Source organism: Entelurus aequoreus, linkage group LG21 (assembly GCF_033978785.1).
Source record: "Entelurus aequoreus isolate RoL-2023_Sb linkage group LG21, RoL_Eaeq_v1.1, whole genome shotgun sequence".
Taxonomy (NCBI): domain Eukaryota; kingdom Metazoa; phylum Chordata; class Actinopteri; order Syngnathiformes; family Syngnathidae; genus Entelurus; species Entelurus aequoreus.
Genome location: NC_084751.1, coordinates 30,152,343 through 30,166,360, shown reverse-complemented (window position 1 = coordinate 30,166,360; position 14,018 = coordinate 30,152,343).

The window sequence follows — 14,018 nt, the reverse complement described above, 5'->3', positions numbered from 1 at the left end:
TATATACAGTATTTAAAGACAAACCTTTGGGTCAGCTTTGTGTCATATCCATCCATCCATTTTCTACCGCTTATTCCCTTCGGGGTCGCTGGAGCCTATCTCAGCTGCATTCGGGCGGAAGGCGGGGTACCCCCTGGACAAGTCGCCACCTCATCGCAGGGCCAACACAGATAGACAGACAACATTCACACTCACATTCACTCACTAGGGCCAATTTAGTGTTGCCAATCAACCTATCCCCAGGTGCATGTCTCTGGCTAGGGTTGCATACAGAACAAATTGTATAATTTGGTACATTAAAGATACTGCAACCAATACATGTAGGTCAATTGATACTAAACTATCTGAACAAAACATTCCCAGTTTAGCTTTGTGTTATAGGTAATAAAGCGAACTAGTGTGATTCTTCACTAATATTAACATTCCCCCAACTTAAACCTTTTTGAGAGCTTCAGCACACTCGAAAACTTGCAAGAAATGTGTGCACGGTCATCATAACAGGACTCACGGCAATCATCAAAGACCAAATACAGAAAGTCACACAGGTTGTCGGCCGTTTTAGTTTTCAGGTCCCGTTTTGGGGTGATCTATTTTTTTATATTTTGTGTGGAATATTCTGTTTAGTCTTTAAAATATGTCGCAGGCCAATAAAAAACAAGCTGCGAGCTGCAAATGACCCCTGGGCCGCACTTTGGGCACCACTGCTAAAGGACATTAGTAGACTGCCTGAAATCTGTGTTTGTGCTAGGAAAATAATTAAAATGAATTCAACCAATTCTTTCTGAAAGAGAAATAATTATTTCAGAAACCATATATTTGCATAAAAATAGACAATTGTGCATAAGTATACTGAATATTTGAGCCTATGTGCATAATTTTGACCATGTGTAAATCTAACAATTTCAAACTGGGGCATTCAAAATTTGTTTTTAACAAGACCAATAAGATCCATAACCACGTGAGTGCATATGTAATACAAAACCAGTAAAGTTGGCACGTTGTGTAAATCGTAAATAAAAACAAAATACAATGATTTGCAAATCCTTTTCAACTATATTCAATTGAATACACTGCAAAGACAAGATACTTAATGTTCAAACTGGAAAACATTATTTTTTTGCAAATATTAGCTCATTTGGTATTTGATGCCTGCAACATGTTTCAAAAAAGCTCGCACAAGTGGCAAAAAAGACTGAGAAAGTTGAAGAATGCTCATCAAACACTTATGTGGAACATCCCACAGGCCAACAGGCTAATTGGGAACAGGATTGGGTAAAAAAGCAGCATCCATGAAATGCTCAGTCATTCACAAACAAGGATGGGGCGAAGGTCACCACTTTGTCAACAAATAGCGTGGGCAAATTGTCAAACAGTTTAAGAACATTTCTCAACAATCTATTGCAAGGAATTTAGGGATTTCACCATCTACAGTCCGTAATATCATCAAAGGTTTAGAGAATCTGGAGAAATCACCGCAAGGCTGAAAACCAACATTGAATGCCCGTGACCTTCGATCCATCCATCCATCCATCCATCCATCCATCCATCCATCCATCCATCCATCTTCTTCCGCTTATCCAAGGTCGGGTCGCGGGGGCAGCAGCTTAAGCAGGGAAGCTCAGACTTCCCTCTCCCCAGCCACTTCGTCCAGCTCCTCCCGGGGGATCCCGAGGCGTTCCCAGGCCAGCCGGGAGACATAGTCTTCCCAACGTGTCAACAAATAGCGTGGGCAAATTGTCAAACAGTTTAAGAACATTTCTCAACAATCTATTGCAAGGAATTTAGGGATTTCACCATCTACAGTCCGTAATATCATCAAAGGTTTAGAGAATCTGGAGAAATCACCGCAAGGCTGAAAACCAACATTGAATGCCCGTGACCTTCGATCCATCCATCCATCCATCCATCCATCCATCCATCCATCCATCCATCCATCCATCTTCTTCCGCTTATCCAAGGTCGGGTCGCGGGGGCAGCAGCTTAAGCAGGGAAGCTCAGACTTCCCTCTCCCCAGCCACTTCGTCCAGCTCCTCCCGGGGGATCCCGAGGCGTTCCCAGGCCAGCCGGGAGACATAGTCTTCCCAACGTGTCAACAAATAGCGTGGGCAAATTGTCAAACAGTTTAAGAACATTTCTCAACAATCTATTGCAAGGAATTTAGGGATTTCACCATCTACAGTCCGTAATATCATCAAAGGTTTAGAGAATCTGGAGAAATCACCGCAAGGCTGAAAACCAACATTGAATGCCCGTGACCTTCGATCCATCCATCCATCCATCCATCCATCCATCCATCCATCCATCCATCCATCCATCCATCTTCTTCCGCTTATCCAAGGTCGGGTCGCGGGGGCAGCAGCTTAAGCAGGGAAGCCCAGACTTCCCTCTCCCCAGCCACTTCGTCCAGCTCCTCCCGGGGGATCCCGAGGCGTTCCCAGGCCAGCCGGGAGACATAGTCTTCCCAACGTGTCCTGGGTCTTCCCCGTGGCCTCCTACCGGTCGGACGTGCCCTAAACACCTCCCTAGGGAGGCGTTCGGGTGGCATCCTGACCAGATGCCCGAACCACCTCATCTGACTCCTCTCGATGTTGAGGAGCAGCGGCTTTACTTTGAGCTCCCCCCGGATGGCAGAGCTTCTCACCCTATCTCTAAGGGAGAGCCCCGCCACCCGGCGGAGGAAACTCATTTCGGCCGCTTGTACCTGTGATCTTGTCCTTTCGGTCATAACCCAAAGCTCATGACCATAGGTGAGGATGGGAACGTAGATCGACCGGTAAATTGAGAGCTTTGCCTTCCGGCTCAGCTCCTTCTTCACCACAACAGATCGATACAGCGTCCGCATTACTGAAGACGCCGCACCGATCCGCCTGTCGATCTCACGATCCACTCTTCCCTCACTCGTGAACAAGACTCCAAGGTACTTGAACTCCTCTACTTGGGGCAGGGTCTCCTCCGCAACCCGGAGATGGCACTCCACCCTTTTCCGGGCGAGAACCATGGATTCGGACTTGGAGGTGCTGATTCTCATCCCAGTCGCTTCACACTCAGCTGCGAACCGATCCAGCGAGAGCTGAAGATCCTGGCCAGATGAAGCCATCAGGACCACATCATCTGCAAAAAGCAGAGACCTAATCCTGCAGCCACCAAACCAGATCCCCTCAACGCCTTGACTGCGCCTAGAAATTCTGTCCATAAAAGTTATGAACAGAATCTGTGACAAAGGGCAGCCTTGGCGGAGTCCAACTCTCACTGGAAACGTGTCCGACTTACTGCCGGCAATGCGGACCAAACTCTGGCACTGATCATACAGGGAGCGGACCGCCACAATCAGACAGTCCGATACCCCATCTCTCTGAGCACTCCCCACAGGACTTCCCGAGGGACACGGTCGAATGCCTTCTCCAAGTCCACAAAACACATGTAGACTGGTTGGGCAAACTCCCATGCACCCTCAAGGACCCTGCCGAGAGTATAGAGCTGGTCCACAGTTCCACGACCAGGACGAAAACCACACTGTTCCTCCTGAATCCGAGGTTCGACTATCCGGCGTAGCCTCCTCTCCAGCACACCTGAATAGACCTTACCGGGAAGGCTGAGGAGTGTGATCCCACGATAGTTAGAACACACCCTCCGGTTCCCCTTCTTAAAGAGAGGAACCACCACCCCGGTCTGCCAATCCAGAGGTACCGCCCCCGATGTCCACGCGATGCTGCAGAGTCTTGTCAACCAAGACAGCCCCACAGCATCCAGAGCCTTAAGGAACTCTGAGCGGATCTCATCCACCCCCGGGGCCTTGCCACCGAGGAGCTTTTTAACTACCTCAGCAACCTCAGCCCCAGAAATAGGAGAGCCCACCACAGATTCCCCAGGCACTACTTCCTCATAGGAAGACGTGTTGGTGGGATTGAGGAGGTCTTCGGAGTATTCCCTCCACCGATCCACAACATCCGCAGTCGAGGTCAGCAGAACACCATCCTCACCATACACAGTGTTGATAGTGCACTGCTTCCCCTTCCTGAGGCGGCGGATGGTGGTCCAGAATCGCTTCGAAGCCGTCCGGAAGTCGTTTTCCATGGCTTCCCCGAACTCCTCCCATGTCCGAGTTTTTGCCTCCGCGACCGCCGAAGCCGCACACCGCTTGGCCTGTCGGTACCTGTCCGCTGCCTCAGGAGTCCTATGAGCCAAAAGAACCCGATAGGACTCCTTCTTCAGCTTGACGGCATCCCTCACCGCCGGTGTCCACCAACGGGTTCTAGGATTACCGCCACGACAGGCACCAACTACCTTGCGGCCACAGCTCCAATCAGCCGCCTCGACAATAGAGGTGCGGAACATGGTCCATTCGGACTCAATGTCCAGCACCTCCCTCGTGACATGTTCAAAGTTCTTCCGGAGGTGGGAATTGAAACTCTCTCTGACAGGAGACTGCCAGACGTTCCCAGCAAACCCTCACAATGCGTTTGGGCCTGCCACGTCTGTCCGGCATCCTCCCCCACCATCGCAGCCAACTCACCACCAGGTGGTGATCGGTAGAAAGCTCCGCCCCTCTCTTTACCCGAGTGTCCAAAACATGAGGCCGCAAATCCGACGACACAACTACAAAGTCGATCATGGAACTGCGGCCCAGGGTGTCCTGGTGCCAAGTGCACATATGGACACCCTTATGTTTGAACATGGTGTTTGTTATGGACAATCTGTGACGGGCACAAAAGTCCAATAACAAAACACCGCTCGGGTTCAGATCCGGGCAGCCATTCTTCCCAATCACGCCTTTTCCAGGTTTCACTGTCGCTGCCAACATGAGCATTGAAGTCCCCCAGTAGAACGAGGGAATCACCCGGGGGAGCACTCTCAAGTACTCCCTCGAGTGAATCCAAAAAGGGTGGGTACTCTGAGCTGCGGTTTGGCGCGTAAGCGCAAACCACAGTCAGGACCCGTTCCCCCACGCGAAGGCGGAGGGAAGCTACCCTCTCGTCCACCGGGTTGAACTCCAACATGCAGGCTCTGAGCCGGGGGGCAACAAGAATTGCCACCCCAGCCCGTCGCCTCTCACTGCCGGCAACGCCAGAGTAGAAGAGAGTCCAGCCCCTCTCGAGAGAACTGGTTCCAGAGCCCTTGCTGTGCGTCGAAGTGAGTCCGACTATGTCTAGTCGGAACTTCTCCACCTCGCGCACTAGCTCAGGCTCCTTCCCCCCCAGCGAGGTGACGTTCCACGTCCCAAGAGCTAGCTTCTGTAGCCGAGGATTGGACCGCCAAGTGCCCTGCCTTCGGCTGCCGCCCAGCTCACATCGCACCCGACCTCTATGACCCCTGCTATGGGTGGTGAGCCCATTGGAGGGGGAACCCACGTTGCCTCTTCGGGCTGTGCCACCAGGCGCTCGCCATCGTGCCCCACCTCCGGGCCTGGCTCCAGAGGGGGGCCCCGGTGACCCGCGTCCGGGCGAGGGAAATCTGGGTCCATAGGTTTTATTTTTCATTGAGGTCTTCGAGCTGCTCTTTGTCTGATCCCTCACCTAGGACCAGTTTGTCTTGGGAGACCCTACCAGGGGGCATAAAGCCCCCAGACAACATAGCTCCTAGGATCATTGGGACACGCAAACTCCTCTACCACGGTAAGGTGGCAGCTCGATCCCTCAGGCGAAAACCGACATCAGCGAGTAAATGATATCACCACATGGGCTCAGGAACACTTCAGAAAACCACTGTCAGTAACTACAGTTCATCTCTACAACTGTAAGTGCAAATTAAAACTCTACTATGCAAAACGAAAACCATTTATCAACAACACCCAGAAACGCCGCTGGCTTCGCTGGGCCCGAGCTCATCTAAGATGGACTGATGCAAAGTGGAAAAGTGTTCTGTGGTCTGACGAGTCCACATTTCAAAATATTTTTGGAAACTATGGACGTTGTGTCCGCCGTAGCAAAGAGGAAAAGAACCATCCGGGCTGTTATAGGCGCAAAGTTGAAAAGCCAGCATGTGTGATGGTATGGGGGTGTATTAGTGCCCAAGGCATGAGTAACTTACTCATCTGTGAAGGCACCATTAATGCTGAAAGGTACATACAGGTTTTGGAGCAACATATGTTGCCATCCAAGCAACGTTATCATGGACGCCCCTGCTTATTTCAGTAAGACAATGCCAAGCCACGTGTTACAACAGCGTGGCTTCATAGTAAAAGAGTGCGGGTACTAGACTGGCCTGCCTGTAGTCCAGACCTGTCTCCCATTGAAAATGTGTGGCGCATTATGGATAAATATAATACTCATTAAATTGATGTGTCAACATAATGCCCCTCTTAGTGACCGTGTGAGCAGCCTTGATTGCTCCTAAGCCACCTTTTAACTTCAAATTTTCTATTCCTTTGGTTATAACGTGGAGAAGGCTAATTGGTCTGTACATGTTCTGGTCTTCTTTATTTCCTGCTTTATGGATTTAATTATAGTAGCAGTTTCTCGATGTGGTAGGGAAAGTGTTTTCCGTTATTGATTTATTTATAAATTGTTGTTATACGAGCAATAATACAATCCTTATATGTTTTTAGGAAGATAGTGTCCAACCCATATATATATCTCTAGATCGTGAGTCTGATAATGCAGTGAAGATTTTGTTTAACTTTGTTTCATTTGTTAATTCTAAAATGAGTCCATCCTGAATAAATGACAATTATTTGCACTGATTTTGAGGGATTTTTTATTCAGGGTTTGTACAGACTGGATGAAATGTTCATTAAAATTATTACTTATGTCCAGACTGTCTGCGATAGCAGCGCCATTGATATTTAATGTTATAGTGTTGTTTCTTGTTTGCTCTCTTTCCGTAAGTTTGTATCTGGTTTTCCATAACTGTTCTAATGTTCCCTTTTGCAGCTTTGATTAATTCTAAATGAAAGTCAGCCTTAGACTTCCGCATAAACATTGTAACTTTGTTCCTCCAAACTTTTAAAATCATACGATCTGTATTTAGACCTGTTTTAATTGCTCTTTTGAGAGCTGAGTCCCGATGTCTTTATTAGAATCCAAATTGTTTTATTAATCCAAGGTATTTTTATTTTAGCACTCTTCTTTCTGGTTTTGTATTAGTGTATTTACAGATGATCTCTTTGATTTTTGTCATCCAATTGTAATTTTAGTAGGGCATTTGTATCATGTAGAAGCCGTTTATAATATCCTTAAGTTTCTTTCTACGCGTCTTATTTAACCAGTCCAGATTAACGTCCCCCATGACGTTACTTCTTTCATACTATGCTGTTTGAGGATGTCTGAAAATGAATCAAGAAAAATGTCTTTAGCTATGGTCGGTCGGTATACTACAATTACCTTGAAATACATTTCTGAGGAAAATGTGATTTTAATTTCAACATACTCAAATTGATCTACTTTTAATGTTTTCCCTTTCATAAATCATAATTCCTCCCCCCTTTGTCACTCGATCTGTCTTTTCTGTAATCTTGTCCCCCGGGACATTAATTAGAACGAAAGGTGTTGTGGGTTTTAACCATGTGTCTGATAGACAAGGTAATCCGGATTAGAGTCTGACAGTAACTGCTGTATTTGTTCAGTATGTTTCCTGTGGTAGAAAGTTTAATAATGCGGACACGTTTGTTACTGAATACTTTCTACAGACTTCTGTCTCTCTGCGACTTTGTGTATGTAATAAGCAAATATAAATATTTGATATGCTTAAATGTTATTTTAGCTCAGCTGTTGTGTAGCTGCTAGCTCCTTGTAGCCTACAGCAGGAATGTCCAAATTGCAGCCCATAGCTATGTTTTTAACAGACAACCGAAATAATTGAAAATGTGGTATTTGCGTATCGGTTCAATCAGCGGCAGCTACGCCCTGTTTTATCATTTGACCTAAATTTTTGGTTTCGTAGGCAGGACAGAGAGCAAAGGAACAATGTGGGTCATTAGTTGTCCATCCTATACCATGTTAATTGTTGAAAGGATAGTTCACATGAGCGGCCATACCTTGAGTCCCACCATATATAAGAGTCAAAAGGCTCCTTTTATGAGTCGTCTAATTGGTGATCATACACTTTGGCGGTTTGGGTGGCAGGACACACGGACGCACCTCAGTCAGCCAGTGCTAGGACAGTTGGAGCAGTCCCCGTCCTCCACTCGTTCCTGGGAGGCGTCCCCAGTAGTTGTCAGCTGATGTCGTGCTGTCAGGCAACATCAGGAAGTTCCTTCTGTGCAGTATTGAATGTCAGGGCACAGTTCGTAAGCAGGTCATTACAAGGTGTGTGCAGGTTGACCACAAAGGAATGCTTCAAAGATTGTGTTGAACATTGTCCGTTGACACTTATGTCCAGCAGGGGTCTGTTTGTATCCTGCTGTTCGTCCTGCTGTGGGCGTCCTCTGTCACACCTGTATTTTTTGTGAGCATGTTCTGGCTACAACTTTGGAGCTTGTCTTGTTCAGAGAAGTTGGCAGTCCCCTGGCTGCATAACAGTTTCCACCCTAGCTTGACCTAGGACAATTCCGTGACTACCACCCAAGTCCGTCTGTATGGTTTTACGTTTTGTTGAGGTTTTTTCCTCCAGAATTTGGAACTCAAAACATGTACACCCATCGTTTTCATATCCTCTCGGTTAGTTCAATTTTGCATATCACGTTTTAAAATTACAGTCTTAACTATCCCATTAAATGCTAATCAATAACCCTAATTCAAAGATTATACGTACTACTTCATGTGTATTTAAGTACCCTTTTAATTCACTTAAAGATTATCTATAAGTTAATTTAAACTATCATTTGTCTATCAGTAGGCGCGAGCAAGCTGTCATGCTTGCACTCTGACCTCCCGCTGTGCGTGATATTCTCCAAAACAAAAGAATGTTTTTATTCACGTTTCTCCTTATCTTTTCTTTCACACTAGTCACAACATGCACACACACACATTGTTTTGTGCCAGCTGTCCTGATATCGCAGCACAAACACCTCACAAGGCCACCTCCCAGACGTATGGTGGAATGCAATGTCTAATTAAAAATATAAATTACTCCAAACTAAAAATGCCAGACTGCACTTTAAAGTTACTTTTATTAAATTAATTTCCAAACTAACCACCACCACAGCAGACATCTTCCTCAATCCTATCCCAATACTCCCATAAATTAAAAGTGTTTCACAACAGTGGTTAAGTAGTTATTTTAAGTAATAGATCTCAATATGTAGAAATTAATAAGACTAAATCTTTACCAGAAAGAGTAACTTGACAGAGTATATGAACTAACTTCTTGAGAATAATAATTGATCATAAATATGTTGGAAGCCACATATTGAACATATTAAAGAAAAATATCCAAATCCATTGCTATTCGGTATAAAGTTAAACACATGCTGAATAAGAAATGTCTGCACATGTTATATTATTCTTTTATTTTTCCATATGTAATATTGTTTTGAAGTTTGGGGAAATGTTTATAGAAGAAATATAGACCCAATACTTAAACTTAAAAGGCTCATTTCAATAATACACAAAGCATTATTATTATGATCATACCAATCCAATTTTTATAAGTCATAATGTGTTAAATGTTCAGATAATTTAATTTTAAAACAATGGCAATTATGTTTCCGAGTAAAGAACAACAGCCTTCCAGTTTGTATTCTTAGTTTGTTTACATTATGAGGAGAAAACTATCATTTACGGGGGATATTGATTTTTGAAATAGGTAAAAAAAATAAATAAAAAAATACAAATGTAATTCAGTTCTAGGAGTTAAATGATGGACCATCCTCAGTGATGAGCTGAACACATGTAGTTTTTTGTTATGGTTTAAGAGACCCTTGAAAAGTAAAGTTTTTTGAACATTATAAAATATAGTAACAATTACTCCTCTTTGGGGGGGGGGGGGGGGCTAGGATGACAGGGAATGCAAAACAATAACAGTGCAATACTTTTTTATATCATGGTCGTTAATGCCTAGTTTCTCTTATTTTACTGTTCTATTTTTATTCTCCTTGTAATATTTTTCTATTTTGTTTCCATTTATACCCTTATTAGTTACTTTTTACTTCTTCTTCCTGAGGGAACTCTCCTGAAGGAATCCATAACGTTTTATCTGTCTATCTATCTATCTATTACTAACCCGAGCACAATTCATGACGTCATGCTTATCTTGCAGACAGTTGTTTCCATTTAGTTTTATTCTTTACATGTAATTCTACATGCACCAATGTCACATAGAAATTTGCTTTCTTTGTTATTTATTTACATTATTATTTCTGGTTTACTTGCTGTCTGTTTACTTAAGTTCTCATATTTTGGTCTGTCTTCCTTCTGATTAGAATTTGTTTAACGCTTCTCTACGTTTTGTTTTGACTATGGCGCTGAGTGTTGGCGATTCTTATCTGTACTTCCTCAGACTCTATGATTCACAGATGTTTTTAGATGTTTTAGAATATAAATTTAAATTTTACTTCATCGTGATTATTCTTGAAATAATTAAAATGTCAATATAATTAAATAATCATTTTACCTTTATTAAATTTAATTCAATTTTATTTAATGTGTTTGCTATATCATTATTAATTCAAAGCTACAATGTGTTCTAATCCAGTGGTCCCCAACCTTTTTGTAGCTGGGGACCGGTCAACGCTTGAAAATTTGTCCCACGGACCGGGGGGGGGGGATTTTTTTTTTTTTCATAAATAAATACTATCATGTGTGCTTACGGACTTAATTAAAAAAAAAAATAATAATAATAATTTTTTTTTTTTTTAAATACTTGCGCGGCCCGGTACCAACCGGTGGTTGGGGACCACTGTTCTAATCTATGATGTGCGTGCGTGTGTGTTTGTCTCAACTTCCACACAGGAACTGGATGGATCAGATAAGCAGCAAGGCTGTTCAATACAGTATATTACACACATAATTAATGACTAATGAATTTAACAATGCTTAAATGTCCCAGTCCAAATGTATGTATTGATATTTATGTTTATTTATTCATATACAGTATATTTTATTTTTCCTATTATCGAAACCAACCTGTCAGCCTTCTCTTCAGATTGAGTACAGCTGTCCACTATATATATATATATATATATATATATATATATATATATATATATATATATTTATATTTTTTTTTTAAACTAGCTCAATGCTAATCTAATCCAATGCTATGCTAACTCAATGCTAACCTAGCTCAATGCTATGCTAACTCAATGCTAACCTAGCTCAATGCTATGCTAACAGCGTCACACCTCTTCGGCCCACGCCTCACGCAGCTGTCACTCACACAGCCTCGTCACACGCACACATCCCTTATCTTAAAATGTCTTCCAGCAGGGCCTCCTTTTTTTTTTCTTACTGAGTCACATGCACACACATCTTTCCCCAAAAAAGCGAGAGCCTTCTTGCAAACCACAGTGTCACACAGTTACAATCACCAGCACAGTTAAAAATAAATACAACAGACAACTATTTTTCTCATCCAGAAGCACAGCTGTATCATATCAGAACCTTAATAATAAGAACAACATTTATCATTCACTCTTAGATGGACAAATAGTCAAGTTTAAGGAGGGTATTCTGGACTTCCCTGCTTAGGCTGCTGCCCCCGCGATCCAACCTCCGAGAGCGGAATAAGATAATTAAATGGATAGATCATTCACTCATATGTTTTCTGTACATAAACTTTGTCTACTTTCTCACAAGCACACACTTTTAGACAATTTCCCAACTTTTACAGATAGCGGGGCTGTGAGGAAAAGCGTGAAGGGAGGGGAGGGGAGGGGGGGGGGGGGACAAAAGGAAGGAGGGTATTCTGGACTTCCCTACTTAGGCTGCTGCCCCCGCGATCCAACCTCCGAGAGCGGAATAAGATAATTAAATGGATAGATCATTCACTCATATGTTTTCTGTACATAAACTTTGTCTACTTTCTCACAAGCACACACATTTTAGACAATTTCCCAACTTTTACAGATAGCGGGGCTGTGAGGAAAAGCGTGAAGGGAGGGGAGGGGAGAGGGGGGGGGGGGGGGGGGGAGAAAAGGAAGGGGGTAATTAAACCAGATAAGAAACCAGGTGCTACACAAAAGTTATTAAATTACGCATATATCTAAATGTACCAACATAAACTGACTCACTCAATACACACACATTTCAGCATTCATCATTATACACACACATTTATAAATTACAATACCACCCCATGTCCGGACAAATAAAAACAACTAATGCACGCGTGCTTTTGTGGAATCGGCCGTCTCATATCACAAAAACCAGGTTCCATCATTGCTCATACAACGGCGATTAACCCGTTTCATTGGAGCAGCACCTGCGTTTCCTCCCTGACCAACACGGAAAAACCTGGCCTAACGCCCAGTAGGACCACGGGGAATCACCCAACAATCCTACAGACTCGTGTCTGGTCAGTCCATACAGTTTCACCAAGTTTCACCAAATCTCTACCATATGCAGCCCGATCAATACCTGTCTATTTGCAGCAAATTTCCAAATTCGTCGTGACAGCTATCCGCTCAGTTGATCTCCTTTACCGGAGTCAATGAGCGGTCACCTATAAGAGGCTTTTCCCACCGCTGCAGTTTCCACATAAACAGATATGTTGCACCTTCATAGACGTCATCAATTTGTATGGGCCAAATGTCACACCAGTTAGCAAATCTTGCCTATAATTTAGCTGTATCCAACTCTGACTAATCTGATGCACTTGCAGCAAGAAGCATCCTCTGCCAACGACAGAGGATGAAGAGGTTAAAATAAATTTTTCGTCTCACATCGTCTATGCTTCAAAAACACTCCAAACCACCAAAATTCTATCAACAATCCCCTTATGTTAAAAACAAGAAATCACAAGTTTTCAACAAACACACAGACAAATGATCACATATAAAACAACTCAATCCAACCATAATTTACCCCATTCCAGGTTGTTTTTGGAGAACCTGACTAAACCTATCTTTTATCAAAAATAGATTCAGCAATTAGTCTTATCGATCCGGCTCTCTCCAGGCAGAAAATGTTTACACTTTAAAGCAAACTGCTTACCTTGTGATGCGCGCGTGCAACACACTGTCTGCCTGACAGAGAGAGCGGGAGCGGCTGTCGACCTGTAGCTTGTGAGCCATCCTGTTCGTGACGCCAATTTGTGTAGTGGATTGTCCGAAGCTTAAGCAGGCAACAAAAGTAGTTTAGTACAACAAATTTATTTACCTATTATCAGAAGTGCAGGTTGAATTGAGTTGGCCGTGCAGACAGACCACATGTACTCCAGAGCAAACAAGACACACACAAGCCAAAATCACTGTCGAGTTCCGGTCTTCTGCCATTTTTTATATGTCTCTTGTGCGTCACTGTTTTTTATCTCGTGCGTCACTGTTTTTATCTAGTGCGTCATGATTGTTTTGTTTTGGTTTGTCTGTTCCAAAACAACCTTGTATCTCTTAGTCATATTTGGAAAATCTAAACATTCTGTAGACAGGTTGGCATAACTCCATATTCACCTTTGTCCCACAACTGGTCCATTCAATGGCACAAAATAGAAGAGAATTGAAAATGAGCGGACATTCTTAATAGACAAGTAATATAGGTCAAAAGGTCAGAAATTCTACAACAAAGCCTAAAATACCACAACGGTGACCCCGGACTGTTGAACTTAAGCTGTACATCAAGCAAGAATGGGAAATAATTCCACCTGAAAAAGCTTCAAAAACTGGTCTTCTCAGTTCCCAAACGTTTACCGAGTGTTGTTAAAAGGAAAGGCCATGTAACACAGTGGTAAAAATGCCCCTGTGCCAACTTGTGTGCCAATGTTGCTGCCATTAAATTCTAAGTTAATGATTATTTGAAAAAAAAGTTACGTTTCTCAGTTCGAACATTAAATATATTCAATTGAATATAAGTTGAAAAGGATTTGCAAATCATTGTATTCTGTTTTTATTTACGAATTAAACAAGGTCCCATCTTCACTGGTTTTGGGGTTTGCATTATTCATGTTATTGAGGTAGTAGTATTCAAGCTGTACACAAGCAGCAGATA